Consider the following 18,811-nt stretch of genomic DNA (forward strand, 5'->3'; position numbering starts at 1 on the left):
ATTGCTGTCACAGTCCAGACTCCTTGCTTGGGTCAGATATGTTTAGTGTGGACAAAGGGCCAGGAGACGAGATGGCTGTTACTTCGTCACAGAGCAGCTGTTGTGTGGGACTCTGCTAATGAGTGGACATCTCTGTATGCATCACCATGGTGCTGCTCCAGACTGAGCAGGAGCCAGGGCATGTTTCACAGGGAATGCTTATGCAGTACTCTCTTTGAAAAATTCACAGGAAAATGTTGGCTTATAGAGAAGTTTACTAGTCCTGAATGCAGCACACAGGCGTCTACAGCTGATTTATATCTTGTTTTCCCACAAATTGGACCCAGACGTCTCTGTACAGTCAAGAATTATCTGTCTCTGCAAAAAAAAAAGTCTTGCACCTGTGGCTAATTTCTTCCTAACTGCAGTCAGCAGGTATTGATTTATCACCTGTGACTTATACGTTTTCTCAAAATAAGGGGGGCCTGTGCTGAAGGTCTTACAGTGTATGTGATATACTCAGAGGCTGAGCATCATGGAGGGAGCATGGCAGAGGGGGCAGTGTGTGTTTGCTGTGGTTCACTGTCAGTTGTGTCCCAGTTAGCAGACAGGCCTGGTCCTCGGGGAGCTGCACACCAGCGCTCCCCCATACATCAGCCTGACAGGCCAAGCTGCTGAAAGGCCGAACGGGGGTTCACAGGCCGTGCTTGGCTCGCTTTACCTAAGAAATAAAAACTCAATGTTATCGGCCTGCCTCAGCCTCCCTCTCTTGTTAGAGTGTTTTATTAATAAGAGAGAGCCTCGAAGGTTACCTCCGCTGCCTGTATCATCTGTCTAGACTCCCACCAGCTCATCTACTGTATGGTTGAAGGTGCAGATACATCACTGCTGGAGGAAACTGCTGAGAAGATTGATGCTGATGTAGCATGTTTTTTGTGTGGAATAGTTTTGAAGTACAGTTTACTGGAGAGATTTAAGTGTGATTTTGAATTATTTCAGTTTTATTACTGATAGGCTGTGAATCTAGAAAGTGAAACATAACCAACCTCCTCACAAAAGTAGAAGCCGGATCAGAGGAGGGAATGAGACCAGTGAACTATTGTCTCTGTTTTGTATCACATCTAGCATTTGGTCATTCAGCCCTTTGCTTAATGTGCAGATGAGGCCAGATTGCTGAGAGGAGGCTGCAGACTCTCATTCAGAAGATGCAGAGTGTGTGAGCCAGGCCTTGACATGTGTTTTCAAAGGGCCGTAACCCCTGACCTTTCCCCAAAGACACTGACCCAGCCTTCCCCCATTCTTTTTGCACCATCCAATCACGTGCCCTTGTGTCCAGTCCACTTGCCAGATGGCTGTCTGATAAGGATGGAGGGATATGCAGTGGACGAATAACAAACTCTCAACTGCAGCTTGATTCCAATAAAACATCCAGCCATTTTGTGATTCTTAGTTCAGATCCTGGATGATTATTTTGCTGACACATTACCTTTTTTTATTATTTCCTGGAAACTAAGACCAATTCAAATGAGTTATTCCATTGTGTTGAACCTTGCATGTAATAATTCAAATGTTAACTTTTCTGATTAGCATGAAAATCTTTAAGAAAGAGGATTGGAATTGCAAAAGGTTTTTTTAGTCAAATACTTCTGAGCATTAACTGGAAAAGCAATCCCTAAAAAGTGAGGGCAATGTGATCTGACTGAGTGGAGAGTACTGTGTAGACCCTCCTTAATGGAATGGATATTAAAGCCATTCAACTGAGGCCAATTTATGCCATTTCTCATCCCATTGTTCTCCTCACTCGATGAAATTAGCCTCAAACCTGGAGCAAACCAAACAAGTCTGTCGAAGGGTAAAGGGTTGTGTGTTTTCAGTTATTAACTGTTAGTAAAAGTGAATGGAAATACTTCTTTCTGTATCAGGTAAGTGTGTGTTTATCTTCACTTGTATGTGTGTGTCTTTATGTATAGCATGTATATGAGTTGTGTTTGCATGTAAACAGGCGAGTGTAATGACTGGATCAGCTGTGCAGGCCAGATTAAAATGAGCTCTCTGCCGGCTCATTTCCATTCCCATCTGTCTGCTGACCTCTGGGAAGCCCTGGAAGCTGACAGCGTGCATCTATTTGGTCCGTGATGGGCCTGTCTGCCCAGCGATGACCCAGTCAGCTAAGACCCAACCTGCCCACATCACACATATACACATGGAGTCATTTGCATTCGGTTCAGATTTAGCACATTTTGGTGCAAGAGCATCACTCTCGGTGCAGCAAAGCAAGTTTGTTGTGTTTAATTAGCCTTCTCTCAGAAATCATTCTTTTGAGAGCAGTCACCTGACTCCCAACCCCCCCATCAACTCCCCAACCCCCAGAAGACCATCACCTCGTCTATGGACGGAGCATTTTGGTCAAAGCACGGACCGCACGTCAACGCAAAGGGGTGTCAGGAGCTCCCTGGGGTTGTGGCCTCCATTCTGGCAGTGGTGACCCTATGTTAAAAGGGTGTCAGCTGGGGTTCTGTTGTGGGCGATGTGTGCTAAAGACCTGCCGCCTCCTTTGTTTGAGGGCCAGGCTTTCAGAGGCTGTGAAGTGCAGCCATTTCTTTTTGTTAGTGCCTTGTTTCTTTGGGTGCTGTGTGGATTGGTCTGTAACCTCCAGCCTTTCCCAGGATGGGAAGTCCATGTTTGTGAGTTTGCCCTGTCACTGGTTTCCGGGTTATGTGCTCAAAGACAGATTGGAGCCTGTAGTGGTATCTGCTTGTCTGATAGAGATAGGTCTTGGCCATAGTTCAAATATATTTTTTGTTGATTATCTTTCAACAGAATCATTTTTGAAATTATATGTTATATGTTCTTATAATGATGTACTCCCACAAATATCTGTTGTTTAATTTTTTAATAAAAAGTAAAAAGTTTTAATAAAAATCTAACCAAATTAGTTAATGAATTCTTTTTTTTTTTTTTTTTACAAAATAATGAGTTTGTGATGATGTGATGTTATATTGATTTTAACCTATTACCTTTTTGTTTAGATATGTTAAAGCTTCACTGGAGAATTCAAATATATCACAATCCCTTTAACCAAATTCCTCCATAAACTTATTGTAATATGTTTGCAGTGGTGGAAGAAGTATTCCCATCCTTTACTTAAAGTGGCTATTTGTAACTTTCAGTTTGTGTTGATTCTAGCGGCCGCTTTGGACAAAAGCGGTAGTGTTTTTACCACACCTGTCGTAAAGATCTTTTCTTTATGGTGCTTTATTGCCCACTGTAGATTACTGAGTTAGAGTTACCGTGAGGTCATATAGTTGTGATGAATTTTTTGCTCAGACAGAAAATCATTAATTTACAATAAGAGAATATGTTACAGATGCATCGTTGCATTTCAAGTGTTGCATACGGTAACGTAGCCTACTTTAGATGTATCAAGAGCTAAACCGGGTATCACTGTCACTGTGTCACGAGCCAAAGCATTAAAAGTGCTCTAAGTGACGTGACGCGTATTTTAGGCTACAAAATGTTTTGTCACATACAGCAATCGTCTCCTCACTATCTGCGAGCTGCCTGTCCCCTGAACACACTGTAAAAAAAAAATTGTTTAACAGCAACAAAAACAAACTACGCCAACCTGCACAAACAGTGTTCCAGCCAATAACCGACAAGAAGGAGCTGGTTGAGTCATGAATATGCATTGTGGAAGTAGCCTACGTGCTAACTCTGCTGCAGTGACGGCTCAACCAGCTCCTTCTTATCAGTTATTGGCTGGAACACTGTTTGTTATGGTTTGTGGGGCAGGTTGGCACAGTTTGTTTTTGTTGCCATTTGTGGAGCCTGGGCTGTCTACAGAGACCGCGTTTTTTTTACAGTTTGTTCAGGGGACAGGCAGCTAGCGGATAGTGAGGAGCAGAGCCATAGAGATATAAGAGTTGCGACACTCGTTGATCTCGCTAGCGGGGTGGTCACGTGGTTCATGTAAGCCTGTATAGTTCCAAACACACGCAGCGCTGTCATGTTCCCCTATGGGACTGACAGCAGCGATTGCGATATTGAATGGTAAATATGAATAAAAACCCATACCCATGTACTTGTTTGATTGTTATTGCATATTTGTAAATGTCAGTTTAACATTTGGAATGGGGTGCCAACTGATAGCTATGTATAGATACCTTTTTAAGTTTTGGAGGGAAAGCTTCACGTCCGTGTTAGCATGATAGCACTAGGCTACTTTCCTGTATTGTCCTTCGTGTCACGGGGACTTTAGTTTTGTATTAGCCTGTCCAAACGTGTTTGTTCTGACATGTCTGGGACACCCCCCCGTGCCAGTTCACGTTAAATGACATCACATAGTACGCGAGGGTCACCGGGGACTTGAAGCTCAACGCCAGGCCAATGCAAAAACGTTAAATATAAACTAAGTCCCAGGGGACCCGAAGGACAACACAAGGGTTAACCTTACTACATCTTTTTGAGATCAAAGATGATTCAAGATGTTCTTTTTTGCACATCTGGACTATTGTATTTTCCTTGATGTTGTTGTAATTCCGATTCACTTACCCGTGGTCAGAGAGCGATTGAGAAAGCAGAGTAGCAACGGTCCATTCAGCATTTAGTGTCCAGCCCACTTCTTCTGATGAGGCAGGAGTTGACCACACAACCATGATCATTTTAAGACTAAGCCATACACCAAGTATCACATATATTAAATAATAACAACTGTGTGTATGTGTGTGTATGTATGTACAACCATGATCATTTTAAGACTAAGCCATACACCAAGTATCACATATATTAAAGAATAAAAACTCAATACACTTGGATGAATACATTTTTCATTTTTATTAAACAATGAGTGACACAAGAACAAGTACAGTGAATACGGTGGGGAAAGGAGACAATTAAAAAAAAGCAATACAACTAAGATTCACCGCTGGTACCACTGGTTATAAAACCCTTCAGCAAATGCAGATTCTACTGCCTAACATCTGCATGCTGCAAAGGAGGATACAGCATGTAAAGCTGGAGCCAGAAGTTTTGGGGGTTAGTGTTTGAGATGCTGAGTGTTTAATAAAAACAAATCCTCTCCACATATATCAGGCTGAGGTTTGTGGGACAAAAAACAAGTGGGAACAAGTATGAATAAGAGCAACAAAGTAGAGCCAGGAATATGGGGAATAGTATAAGTGATTAATTAACAAAAAATATCCTCCACATATATCAGGCTGAGGTTAAGGATTCAATCATAGTGCATCAGGGTAAACAGCCGTGATAAGGGGTACTTTGGCAGCAAGAGTCAGACGAAGAAGGCAATTTCAACACAGCAAACTTCCTCACATAAGGTCATAACATCTAGTCCACTGCCAAACACCTTACTGGTTGCCATGGATGTATTTGGCCTCTCCATCCCCGGCACAGCCTCCAGTCTCCTCTTATTTCAGCAGCCACCACCAGCAGCCGTCGCCACCACCAGTAGGGCTGCTGGAATATGGAAAGAAATATGATCATAATTATTTCGGTCAATATTGAAATCACGATAATTTAACACGATTACTTGTTGACTTCTGAAAAGATGTTGCAATTATTGAACTTAAAAAAACAGTGGAAAACGTTAAATAAATCGACAGTAAAAAAAAGACACCCACAACTGTGAAATTTGCCTTAATACTTTTTCATATTTAAAATTATGTCATTGTCATATGTCACTTACTGATATTTTGTGTGTGGAATAACTTGTATTCATACATGAAATCCAACAGCCCTTTCAAGGGTATAATTAAACAAATGCAAACTTATTTCTAGACACAGTACTCAGCTGACTAAGCTAACACCGTCAGGTTCAGTAGATAAAACCTAAATAAAACCCGTCCTTAATTAACCTTAATGATTCTAGTAATCCAACATCAATAACTAACTAAATCAAAGGTGTCAGAGATTCACTACTGAACTTCGTAATTGTTGGTGTAACGATAACTTCACAGCTGGCGAAGTCAAGCTAACAAACAAGCTAACAAACTAGCAGGCAATCGGTCGGCTACCGAGATAAAAAAAATATATAATCACCCTGTGCACACATACAAATAAAGATCAGTATATGCATCATAAAGGGCCTCTGATAAAATATAGACAGTTGACAATTCAAAAGAGGTAGCTATTTAATCAACTTACCTCAGAAGTTACTCGACGGCCAGCAATGAAAATGAATGGTGTCCGTCGCCGTGAAGGGATTGTTTGGAACTATGCGAGGCTGCATACCCCGGAAGTAGGTGGGAAAAAGCGTACAACGGAGTCCAATGGGAGTGTCGCCATTCTGTCTTTCTCTATCACTCTGGTGAGGAGATGTTTGCTGTGTGTGACGAAAAATGTTGTAGCCTAAAAAACGCGTCACATCACTTAAAGCACCTTTAAGAGATTGTTGTAGCAACCAACGTAATAATAACCTATATAGCGCATTTCATGAAACCCAAGGATACTTCACACAGGTACAGGGGGACAAGGGAAAAGAAAAGAGTAGGCCAACACAAACACGGACTAAAAGGATAAACGTCTGTACTAAATGAAAGGGGGATGCAATTTAATCTAGGCTACTGACGTACAACCACATTGCGCATTGTAAAGTTATTTTTATTAATGAAATATATTACATACCTGAGGGCCAATTCGGGGATGTTTTTTAATCATTTACAATTCCGTAATTGTTATCATCTGTTGAAAGCCCGACCGAGATTGACTTGGTTTCGCCCGCTGTCTTCACTTTCACTTTCCCCCTCAGCTTTTAGTTGTTCTTCGTTTAATTTCCTTCATTTCTGTGATGGCCCTGCCCCAGAATCAGCCATAACTACAACAGACAACTTCTAAAATAAAATGTAACTACAATTAGACCTATATAAAGGAATCTGCTACTACCCTTTACCTGTCTGGATACAATAACACAGGCTTTTCTGGTGAAATCTGTGACCCATCAGAATGTGTTCTCTGCAGCGCCGTCTACCTGCCAAAAATCATTTTGTGACTTTGCAGGAAAAATCGCTTTAGTCTCGTTTGCAGTTATAGGTAATTTATGATCATCAGATTACACACTTTCAGAAACATGTAAAAGTTACATATAGTCACTTTAAGTAAAAGTAGCCAAACCACCATGTGAAAATATTCGGTAACAAGTAAAGTCCTGTATTCAAAACCTTAGTTCAGTAAAAGTATTTCAAATATAAAGCAAAGGTCCTTGTTAAACTCACACAATGCATCATACTATTCAATTGATAATATGTTTTTGTATGTAAAATCTTGCAGTGGAGTATTTCCCTTTGAAATGTAGTGGAATGTATTGGAAATACTAAAGTACCAAAAAATTTACTCAGTTACAGTACTAAATGTACTTAGTTACATTTCCCTGCTCTATGTTTGGGATGAATGTTGTTGCTTAAAGAAGCTATTTACACACCACATACAGTACATAACTAATAACTGGTCATTAGTTATGTATACAAGGTTGGCAGGTCGTGGTATTCATAGTCTATTTCATTCAGCTCTTGTTCTGAAAATAATGAGACTACTAAAAAAGTTTATTTAAATAGCAGAAAAGAAAAAACACAAATATACATTTATATGCCCACGCGCGCGCACACACACACATATATATGTACATACACATGAATGCATGGTGTCAAGTTAAAATTAGATTATAAGAAAGCTTTTCCATAAGAAAAGACCCTAACTTTATTGTATGCAATCATTTAAACTGAAAAAGAAAGTTATAATAGCTATATTAGACAATATCTAGTCTCATTTTTTTGTTGCAGTATCAGTATTACACCTATATACTGTCTATTTCTGATCATTTCATGTGTTTGCTCCATTCCTCTCAAAACCTAGATGACACAGCATAGTGCTAATGTGTGAAAAACGTCTTGTATAACTCGTGGAGTGAGGGAGGAGAATGATTAGTGTTGATCAGTGATGATGAGATGAGGGAGGAGATGAGCACTGGCTATGACTGCAGTCAACAAGTCAGTCAGTCCATCGGTCCTTTAGTGGCAGAACAGATGCCTGTATTGGGTTAGTGTTATTCCACAATCATCATCAATTCCTCCTCGATCACCTCCTGATTTCCAGCTCTGTGATTAAGAGTCAGGCCCATCTGGTGCAGAGACAGGAAATCCTGGAGTCTGCATCTGCTGCTGGCTGAGCTACTAAGCTGCTGCAGTCGAGGGGGTGGGGTGGGGGAGAGAGAGTTTAAACTCTGATAATCCTACATAACCCCTGGAATGCAGAGACCACAGTGCACATCAAAACCGTCATCTTCTCTGGACAGTGTCTTCAGGAACACGGATTGACTCAGACAGACTGAATGTCAGCCGTGGACTCTACTCCTCCTTTGGCCTACTCTAAGCATCCTCATGATTTATAACCAGTCCCCCTGGAATTTTGTAATTAGAGCATGAATTAGATATACTGTGGAGAGTATGTTACATGGAGAAACCAACAGTGTAATTGTACATACGTATTCAAGTTTTCTGATGAGACTTCAGAGACCAGCGACATTAGCAGGATATTTCTCCCCTTAAAATGTCTCTCTATCTCTCCTTAATGACCCTCAGCGCTAAGCTACAAAACTGTTAGACCACATTGGAGATGTGCTAATAGAGCTCCAGCCAGAGCAGAAGTAGGCCCTGCGGGTGCCATATGACAAATCGGCATGCTGCTCTCGCCTACAATCCGCCCACCGCCCACCTCCAAAGCTATCATAAGGATTAGATCACGCAGCTAAACCAAACAGACTGCTCAGTGTTCAGACAGCATTTGGCCCAAATCTTGTTCGTGCCTCCTGTTTTGATGGCAAGCAGATCATAATCGGGCCGTCACTTGCCACTGGTGCGGTGCCAAGTTGCAGCACAGTGCTGTGTGTGGCTGCAGGAAAAGGAGAATGAATGTTTTAAGGATTTACACGATTCCCTTGCTCTTTGGGATATGCATAATTAAATTGTTTGGATTAGGATGGTTTAGATTAACTTTGAATTCTCTGCTGAGTTCAGAAGACGGCGAAGGTTGAGGAGAACCAATGTACTTTTAGCTTTGTCTTCTCGTGACATAAAAGCTTGGAGCTCGATTCTGAAGAATGTGTGTGTGTGTGTGTGTGTGTGTGTGTGTGTGTGTGTGTGTGTGTGTGTGTGTGTGGGCAGGTGTAGACCTCAACATTTAGAGGTCTCTATCAGACTCCACACACTCAAAAATTACTCGTCCTCCGTTGGAGTCTGCTCCGTACGCTTGTGATTGGAGGGCAGCTGTGGTTGCTAAGCAGAGCTGCTCTTCCTGTGCTAAATAAGAACTTCGTGCTCTCTGGCTGGTGGGCTCAAAGAAGCGCGCCAGAACACACACAAAACACACACATGCATATATGTACGCACAGACTTCACAGTGCATAGACCTCTTACAGTAGAGACCTCACCCTCCTCCATTCACTGTCCATCCTCTTTCATTGTGACCTCCAATGAAAGTCTCTCCTCCTCCTCCTCCTCCTCCTCCTCCTCCTCCTCCTCCTCCTCCACCTCCTGCTCCTCCTCCTCTTCCTCCTCCTCCTGCTGCTACTTTCCTTTCTCCAACTCCTCCTCTCCACTCTGCATCACACACACACTTCTCCCACAGGTCAGCACTGTATAAAGCTCCCCTCTCCATCACCGAGACCTCCATGTCTGACACCTCCTCTGCCCTGCCACCATCACTCATCTCCTCCATTTGACACCTCCTCGACCCTGTAAGACACACGCACACACACACACGCACACACACACACACACACACACACACACACACACACACACACACAGGCTCTTCTCCTCCACAGAGATCTCCTACTGCACTCCCCCTCACACTGCATTATACTTAGATCTCCACCTCCACTGAAGTGAGCACATGCTGTATCAGTCTGTATTCAGACTGGCCTACATACGCCACACATGTATCACTGTACTGTTCCAGGGGTGTGAGGGTTGATTGTCTTGTTTTGGAGAAATAAAAACTTGTCATCTCTCTGTGTTAGAGAGATAGATAGATAGATAGATAGATAGATAGATAGATAGATAGATAGATAGATAGATAGATACATAGATAGATAGATACATAGATACATAGATAGATACATGGATACATAGATAGATACATAGAAAGATCAGATACATAGATACATGGTTATAAGGTCAGGACGACCTTATAACCATCTCTACATCCTTTTCCAGGCTCGTTTCAAGAGCCCGCTAAATGAAAAAATTTGTTGGATCCACATTATTTTCAGCTCTCTCCTGTTTTGCTGTGTGCCATTATAGACGCCTATCATCTCACGTATCTGCCAGGACATTGCATCTCAAAATCTGATCTAAGAGCACTGTGTCTTCCCCTTAACAATCTGCATGTACTGTAGAGCTCCGGGCCGACCCTCTAATAAATTGTTTATTTCTCTTAGCTTAGTTTAACAGAGGTAAGAGCTTTGGTTTGTATAGCAGAACAATCATTCAGTGTTGGTGACAAGCTGCCAGCCCCTGTGTGCTCTTCAGACCAGCTCGACATGCTTTCTTGCAGAGACGGAGCAATGCAGCATTGTCAGCAGGCACCCGTATCAAATGAATTCAGCACAGCTGTCCTAGCAGACTCAATTGCAGCGAGGGGGGAAAGTTATTTATTCAGTATTACAGTCACACCAGGATCCGTCATGGTCACTCTTTGCCGCAGCGTTATCTAATCAGGTGGACCTTTTTTCCCTCATATCCTTGTTAGTCTTGTTTATTACGTTATTAATAAAAGCAGAATGTACTAAATCACAGCAAATGCATTTGGATTTGGTTTCTCTAAGTCTTAGCCACCTGCCCCACCTTGCTCTTACTTTTTGCTCTTTTTCTCCGCATCAATACAGCAGGGTCTACATTTACGATGACAGGCATACAGATGGGCCATAGTTGCTCACATGCTGAGGACACCACTTCCCTCACCCCCCTAATCCCCCTTTATGCAGGTGTCTAATAGTTGCAGGGTTGCCCCGCACTGTGCTTGCTGTGCCGCCTGCCTCCCTTGTGCTTGTGGCGTTGATAAGCGTCTGGCTTTATTTCCAGCTAGTCGACAAGCGCAGACACAGACAGCAAGGGCCTGAAATAGAGCAGGTTAACCCTTTATCCTATAATGAGGGGACTATTATAAGCCTTGTGTCTTAAGCAGAGTACGGCCGGTGTGAAGAGAGGAGGTAGTACACGAATCATCTTAAAAGAACGTCAAGCTGCTTTTCAGATTATCATCAAAAACTAAGTAATCACCTCTCCTTTTGGCGCCAACAGTCTTAATCTGCCGCACATGAGTATGTATTTAGTGCAAGGTCAAGTGACCTTTTATGATATATATATATATATATATATATATATACTGTAGAGAGGCTTAGAAACAAAATGAACATTGCCTGACAGTTTTGAACTAGAGAATAGGGCTATACCACAAAACAAGCCGATATTTTGGAGATAATCGATTCACTTCTGACCTTGTATCAACTGAATGTGTTAAATGAAATGCAAAGATGACAGTCGGGTTGGGACATCTGTCCCATATGGAATGTATGAATTATTCCAGAGGTAATAGCAGGGCATTGTTGGTGAACTCATCTTCACAAAGACACCCATCTCTGCATGTCCATATTTAATTCAGCCCTTTCAGCTGCAGAACTGTACAGGCTGCTGATATAATAAGTCCCTCCAAAGAGATTAGTCGCCCTATCATCAACGCAGCTCCCTAATTTCTCAGCCTTTGTTGTGGTGCAGGCTGCACTAAATAGGATAAAAGGGCTTGGCCGGACACAGTGGGAGGAAGTGGCTTTTGTGTTGCTAGCAGGTGCAGTGGAATGACAGTGGTGTTTTGGGAATATATGGGTGTATGCATACATGTATGGCCGCATGTATGTGTGCGTTCGCGCAGTTCTGCGTCTGGCGGGGCCAGAAGGGTATGTGCTCCCAGAGTGCCGCTGAGATACACCAGGAACCTCTGGAGCTCGACTTGAACCCTCAATCACAGGGCTCCTCAGGGGTTTGCAGTAAATTCTTCAGGCGAATGGTTTTCTCTCCCCTTCCTCCTCCTCCTCCTCTTTCTTTGTCTCTTTTTTCTGCTCACATCTGGTGAACAGCACTAGCACCCCTGTCATCTTTTACTGCGTTGAGGTCATTTCCACCCTATCGGTAAAGTGGAAACACATGATGTGCAGGGTTTGGCCTTAATGGGGTGGGGCTGGCATGGACCAGCACTGACACAGCTTTACAGCCAAGAGCTGCCAAAACAGCCTTTCTGTGGAATGCCTCCGACTTCAAAATTAAAGACATTTGGGGTAAATAATGTTAGAATACTTATATTTACCCGTTAGATACGTAGGTACTATAATTAGTTACTTTTTTCATCATGTATGATGTTTACATGTTCTCCCTGTAATGAAATGGAGCAGCAAAGCCGAGCTGAACATGTCATTCATGGTGCTTTGAAACTGCAAAAAAAATAAAAAATGACTAAGCATTGTTCGGGTTTACAGAAGGATATTAAGTGTGTAATGAATACCAACTCCGGAAAGGCATGTTTCTCCTTTTGGAGTTTTTCTACCTCCATTCCAAGTTTTATTTTTGCTGTAAAATTCCCCCCTTCACTTGTTTTTTCCCCTCTTAATCACATTATTGATTCCAACTGGTGAGCTGGAGAGACTTTGGCAGACAGATAAAGGGTGTGTCCTCAAGTTTAATTGGGATTCTCCTTTAGCAATAATGTGGATTTCCTCAGTTCTGTCACGTTGACTATTTTGTATGGTAACATTTCTTTCAAGCCATCTACAAGTCTGCTGTAATGTAATGAAACCACTCATCTGTTTGCAACGACTTAAACAGTTAAAAAAAATGTTGGACTCTTAGATAATTTATTGCTAAAGGATCCCAATGGAATAAACAGTTTTACTGTCTCACTTCATGCATCTCAATGTGTCTCCAAGCAAATTCCAGTCACACTGTGGTTTCCATTTTGTGGTAGACAGAGCTGCAGTGTAAAAAGGGGTGGGCTGCAGTCAGTCAGTTACTGCTGTCTGTGGGTAGACTATAGGCAGAGTGGCTGCTAGCAGCAGTTGCATGGATTTGTATTCCTGCTGTCCAACAGGACTCCATCATAGACTGCAGCAGCACTCGTTATTGAGGGCACACACTCCTGTGCTGCATGCCTCTGTCCTCATTACCTCTGCAGCAGCTTAGCTCTCTGCCTTTGTTCTCTCTCTTGGCTTGAAACTGGAGAATATAGAGAGAAGTGCTGAGGCTGCAGTAAGCTCGGCTGCCCACAACTTCTGCCGCACAGGAAAAAACATAGCACAGACAACCACCACCCCCCTAAGCCCTCTCGTCTACATATTTCCATAAAGCCAACGCACAGGGGATGCTCTACTTTGATTCACCATCCTGACTTGGCTGGTTTGCTCTGTTACTTCTTATATTCTGTTTGTTGTCCTGGCTGCTTGTGTCACTCGTCTGAATTAAAGATTTCACTCTTAAGTGTATTTGTGTGCTGGCCTAACTCACCAAATGCCCTCATGGCCAATCTGCTGTTTGAAAGGTCCTATAGACTTGTTTCCCAGAGGTGTCAAACAGCAACCATGCAGAGTGGCTGGAGGGACAGTAAACTTTTATCACACTAATAATCCACAGTCACAGCTACCTTAATGGCTTAGGCAGCCACGCCAAGGGTTGCCTGGAGGTCAGGTTGAATTGCAGGACATAAATGGTAGATTCCAACCGGTAAAACAAATAAAGGAAGAAGAAAAAAGGAGGGGCATTTGAGGTGAGCAGAGGGGGAAGAAAGTTGTTATTGGAAGAGCAGATAATCACTTAAATTGATTTGCCATAAAAGGAAGCCATTGCTTGGACTGCTCTTTCATAACAAGGCGATATATGGCCTTTTAACCCTCTTTCCCACCCAACTCTGCACACTCACAAACCTTGGACTCAGTCCGAGCGTGCCGTCAAAGGGCACAACTCCTACACAAGTGACAAGTGAGTGAAAACATTTGCCCAGCACTTGGTGAAAACATGGGTCAGAGAAGCAGCAGAAGAAGTTGTGTGAGAAAGTGGATTTGTTAAACGAGTTTCAATCTAAACTTTTTTTCAGATTCCTCTCCCTTTGGCTGAGGTGGACGGGTCTTGAGAGTGTTTGTTTTAGGTGAAGTCAGTGCTGGAACAGAATGTTGTGAACCGCAGGCCAGACTGTGGTTCTGCGGTTCAGCTTCAACCTGAATGCAGACGGCTCTGTTTGTTTTGCTTCTCCGTTTCTCAGGGAGAATTTTAGACGCTGCCAAAGTCCTGCGCTCACACCCAAGGCACGCAAATAAAACCCCTTCACACAGAAGAAGAAAAAATGTACCTGGGTGTAGTCGATACATCTGGACCTCACCACCACCCCAGAGCAACAGTTCACGTCTATTGGTGTCTCTGCTGTCCTGCTCTCATCTTGTAAAAGGGCTCTTTGGGAGATGAGATGGCATTTGATTGTTTCAGTGGCAGGATGTTTGTGTGTTTTGTTCCAAGCCTTTTCATAAATAGCCGTTTTTATGTTACTGAGGTCAACTGGTTTTACTAGACTGGAGAGGCAAGTCCAGAGGCACGGAGGCCTCCCCACCATCTGGCAGCCATAAAAGGGGAAGCAGGAGGTTTTTAGAGGGGGTTTATGGGATGGTAGGGTGAGACATCGAGGGGAGGAGAGACAGAGTGGATGGTGGACTCTGGTTGCCCCCAAGCTGCAAAGCTTCCTCTGCAGTCTGAATGACAGGTCAGAAGTTCATTGCCTTCTTTTTATCCTGCATCTGCCTTGGAAGGTGAAGGAGGTGACAGTTGGTTCAGAGTTCGAGGCCAAAGGAGAGGACATCACCGTGAAGCTGTTATCACTGCTGCGAATAAAGATATATTCTGGGAAAGAGATCTTTGTTTTGATTTAATAAGCTGGCTGTAAAAGTGTTTCAGAAGATGGTAGCTCATTAGTGTGTGCCCCCTTGTTGTTGCATTGCCGTCAGCTTGTTATGCTATGCAGAAGATCAGATCTGAGTCCTACAGATGGTGCAGAATTATGTGGCTGCGTAAACACTGGTGATTCAATGGCTTGGTGTTGTTTGGGTATGCGTCACCCTCTCAAAGAGCCCTGCACACCACAGAGTAACGAACAGTAACTTGTTTCGTACGACTACAGAGCCAGGCTCTCTCTTTTTGTCCAGAAACAGCCTTACAGTCATGTGGTGGCTTTATTTTCTTTGCACATCAGACTTAAGTGGGAATAACAGCATTGTTATGCCATGAAAATACTGGAGTTTGAGGCCTGTGAGAGAAGATTTCTGTGATGAAGACACTCCTGAGAGTCTTAGTTATGTTCTACTGGAAGATTTCTTTCCCAGTTCCAAGAGCCTAAGCTGAAGCTGTCCGGCCCATCCGAAGCTGGATGCGCAGCCTTATAGGTTTTCCAGAATGGGGTTATCATTGCAGAGGACTGTGCTGCTTTGCTGACTCTGGCACTGATACCTCCCATAGAGATTTCATATTTTGTTATGCTGCAGCTGAGATGTGTTAACCCTTTAAAACCTTCAAGATATTTAGGGAATAGAACATTATTGAGCTCTGTTTTACCCACTTTAACGCTTCCATGTCACTGTATGTACATATATCTGTTGTGTAATATGAAAAGAGTAGTAGTATTTGATAAGTTAAATTGACCTCTTTTTCTCACAGTTTGTATATGAAGACACAAAAGTGCTGACAGCAAAAGAATGAGAGTGTGTTTGGCAGGCACGCCCTTGTAGGTTTCTGTGTCACTCAACTCTAATAAATTTTTAATCGTTTCCTTTCTGTGGTATAGAGCTCAACATGGCTCTGCTCAGTCACACGCTATTTAGGCGTCTCCTGCTGGGTTCACCTCATAAAGTAGAGGGAATAGAAAGTGTAGGGAAGGTATTTTCACTCATTAAGACCAAAACATTTGAAACATAGTGAAGTTGTGATTCATTCAAGTAGAAATGCTTGGTGATTCGAGGTGCTAAAATGTGAGAATTTGCTGCTTTTCCTCATCTAACATTAAAGTAAAGTGAACATTTTTAGATTTTGGACAAAACAAGACATTTGGGCTCCTGCAAATTGTCGTGGAATTCTTTTTTATATACTGAACAATTAACCAATTAACTGAAAATATAATTCACAGAATAATCAATAATACAAATAATTGTTACTTTCTACACAGTCCTAGTTTCCCTCTGAGGCAGACACCACAGTGTAATCTAGTGTAACACCAGAGGCGATTTATATAGCAGCAACCTCAGTGGTGGCAGCATCATTTCAGAGTCCGTGTCAGTTATCTGGTCTATTTTGGAGTGGCTCCAAAAATTATCATGACAATGGCATTAAATATACTTCCATTGCCAAGAACATTGATTGCACTTGACAAAATGTATATAAAGCATCAAAGACACCTTCAAAGGCAACCACAGTGAAAGAATCCAGCCAGAGATTCACTGAGAGCCTCTCAACATACTTCGGCCTGTTTGTTCACTCACATTTTGCGTCACGTCAGAGTCTCGAGCTTTAAGAAAAGGACTGAAATAAAGCCTAGGCCCTTGATTGAGAGGCTGGAAATGAAGGACTTTGCTCTTGCTTTAGTGGTTCCGTCCACTGCAGTGATTCAGTGGATAAAAATGTGGCCTGTGTCTCTTTAAGAGCGCTGGCCTGTCTGCAGAATGCATCAGTCCTGTGGAGCAGACACAGGCCAGAAGGAGGAGGGGAGTGAAGGGAGGAGCGTGGGGCTGTGCGGAGGGAGGAACGAGGACAGGAGGGAACAGCCGCAGTCTGGGCTTCCAGCCTCCTGGCTAGACTGCTGAAAGTTATTATTGAGTTCCTGTGTAGGGCCTCCCCTCCCTGCGCATACTCCTCTGTGCTCACTACGAGGTAGACGGGGAGTATGGGAGAGGCAAAGAGAAAAGTTGGCAGCCTCCCATGCCCCATTGCAATGACCTTATATGCAACAAATAAAGGATAATTTTGTTTGATTCTGTGCTTTTGCAAGGGTGAAGCCTCTGAAAGACTGAGAGCAACCACACACACTAACAGACTTACAGCTGTTCGACAGCAGCTGAAACTGTGGCCTAGCTCACTGTTGTCTTAAGTTACAGTTTAGCAGACATGTCCTGTTTTCTTAGGAATGGCCTTAACTAGTCAAGACAAGAAGGTTGGCGGTTCACCAATGAGAAAGAAGCAAACTAAATCCTCTCTTGGCATGCTAAGTGATGAGTATGATTCAAGGACAGGTGGTGGGAGGACGATAACTCCTAAAGTCTCCTTCAAATAACTTTGTCTTTACAGTAAATGAAAAAAAAGACTTCTTAAATCATGAATATAATAAAGATTATCAATAGCTAGTTTGCATTTTTTGCTGTCCTCCTTTCTTTGCTGAGATTACATAGTCACACACATCATGCCCTTCTCTGAGGCCTGTGCCTGCCTGCAACACTAATCCTGGCCTGCCTTTTTCCGTTAGCGGCTACATTAGCTCCACAAAGTGCCTGCATCCTTGCAGCTCAGCCCACCAAGAGAGAGACAGACTTTTATGTAATGCTCTGTCCGGTGTATTTGTTCTGAACCTGCTGTTGCTTAAAGCGAGGTTCCCGCAGGTTAACAGTACGCAGCTGCTGCCATCCTACTGTACTGAACGTGTCATGGCTCTGGCTCATGAAAAGCCTAACCCATGCAGCACCTGAGGCTCGTCAGGAGCCCACAAGTCCGTTTTCCTGCACATATCTTCTGTAGCATGTCACATAATGTGCCCTGATTAATCCAAGCATGTGTCTTCATTTATGGTCAGTGCGATCATTCGGCCTCTGTTTTAAAGCCGTTTCAGGCAGAGTTTGCAGGAAAGCTGGGCGAAGGGGGGAAAACCCTGGCGCTGAAATGGGTATTTTGTGGAGTTCTGTTTGTTGAGTCAGAGCTTAGTTGGACTCTACTGTTATGTGGTTGCCATGGAGAAAAACAGTTTCTTGTGCAATAAAGTCATCCAGGAAAAGACATTTCCAAGATTTTTTCAGAGTCAAGAAACAGACGACAAATTGCAGAATTCATGAGGTGCTGCGGTACACCACCCGCCCCTCTCAGCCCTCCATTTTAGAGCACTCGTATTCATTTTATGGAAGCTGCGAGGCTCGAGCCCTCTCACCTATTTACTTCTGTAAGCAGATATGTTTTCCTATGAACGGAGGAGGGAAACAAGACTAGTGTTTAAGGATGGAATGTGTGATCTTAGGAACGGATGTTGTGGGTGTTTTATCCCCTATTTCCCTTACAGACAATTCCTTGAACAAGTGGAAACAAGTGAAATGCTATTTGATCTCTTTCAAATATTACTGTAAACACATACTTGCACTGTGAGGCCCTCGTCAGACTAAGTGAGGGGAACATTTTCAGAGGCAATAACTCCTGGCGTAGTTTTAAATATGCGTTGATTTAATTGGTTGAACAGTTTTAAAAACCCATTTCTTTTACTCTCTCCTCAAGCTGTAATTCTCTTCAGCCACGTCAGACTCCCTATGCTCTTTAATATAATGTCTTTTATTCTTACTGTTTCCTGTCTATCTGAATGGAACCATTCGTCCTTTTCAAACAGCGCAGCTCCCTGGTTGTGCTTTCTAATATTACAGAAATACCTTGTATGTAATGGCGCTGTATAAAAAGCTATGATCCTAGGCTTTCAAGCTTATAAGCTAAATTTGAAGTTCAAAGCTAATTAAACAAAAGAATGCCTTTACAAGTCACATTAGGTGTGTGTCGCATTA

The 18,811-nt window shown here is 42.9% G+C and overlaps 1 protein-coding gene across 1 annotated transcript in view; it reads left to right on the top strand.

The window, feature by feature from the left end:
- Window positions 1-18,811, top strand: part of skib (v-ski avian sarcoma viral oncogene homolog b) — a 35,059-nt gene that overhangs the window by 2,002 nt on the left and 14,246 nt on the right. The gene's annotated exons all lie outside the window — the stretch shown is intronic.

The sequence above is a fragment of the Perca flavescens genome, chromosome 4 (assembly GCF_004354835.1).
Source record: "Perca flavescens isolate YP-PL-M2 chromosome 4, PFLA_1.0, whole genome shotgun sequence".
Lineage (NCBI taxonomy): Eukaryota > Metazoa > Chordata > Actinopteri > Perciformes > Percidae > Perca > Perca flavescens.